Source organism: Bison bison, unplaced genomic scaffold (genome assembly GCF_000754665.1).
Source record: "Bison bison bison isolate TAMUID 2011002044 unplaced genomic scaffold, Bison_UMD1.0 scf7180017858235, whole genome shotgun sequence".
In the NCBI taxonomy this organism is placed as follows: Eukaryota; Metazoa; Chordata; class Mammalia; order Artiodactyla; family Bovidae; genus Bison; species Bison bison.
The window spans coordinates 8,245-9,364 of NW_011488808.1; positions in this window are offsets into that span (position 1 = coordinate 8,245).

The window sequence follows — 1,120 nt, forward strand, 5'->3', positions numbered from 1 at the left end:
ATAAAGTCATCTCAGTTGAGACCTGAAACATTAAATAGAGTCAGTGCTTTTCTGTTGTACTTTCCCCAATTTCTGAATCACCGAATAATGCAGTTTAATTAAATAGGTGTTTACCCATCTGTGTTTAGGGTGACAGCATGTCATAGAGCAATAGGTAACCATGTGCTCCTCTACAGTTTACAGTCTCTACGAAGCTTGGATTATGTCAAAAATTCCGTTCAATAGAAATTCTGTCTGAGATAGTGCAGGATGTAAGATGCCTTCTCCCATACACATTCCTTTATAAACAAAATTGGAATCAAGAGACCAAAGAAGGTAGAAGTGGAAGATGGAAGAACCATGTGAGTCAGGTTAGAACCAAATTTCTTGGGTTTACAAAAGCAAGCAGTCCGTCCGTGACCTCAAAATATCCTTTTATAATCTTGATTTATCTGTCTGTATCAGCGGCACATCTAGGAACTTAGAAAGTGAGGAACATAGTAATTCTTGTCTATTAGCCTCCAAACATACTTCAGCAATTACTATTTAATAACTTTCACTTAGTATAGCTTGGTGGCAGATAAGGAAATAAGACAAAATTTTTGATGAATTCTTTATATTTCACTGGAATTACATCATATTATATCACATTACAATCTGTGAAAATATGTATAGAATTCAAAGAACAAAATAAATGATAGGGAACGTTTTGAAACTCAATATTCATGACCAAAAATTGAGAGGAAGATAACATGCTAAAAGCTAAAAATGTATTCCTGAGATTTTTTTTAAACTGACTATACTTTTAACAATATTTTACAGTAATCTTTGACAGGTTGTCAGTTGACTTATAATACATCTTGGCAGTCAGAGTTCACAAACTCTGGATAAACCATTGGTTACTTTACCTCTGTTAACTAGAACTGACAGCAATACTTGTTTTAATTACTTGCCTCCCCGCTTAGAGAAAAAGAAATCACGACATACTGATTAAAAATGTCCTTTCACTCATGTGTGAGTTAATATTTACTTTTCCATTTGAGCCCATGATCCTAAATTCAAATCCTTAAAGTATAATGGCATAATAATTTTATTGTTAACATTATAATATGTTAACTTGCAGGAAACACACAGATAAACT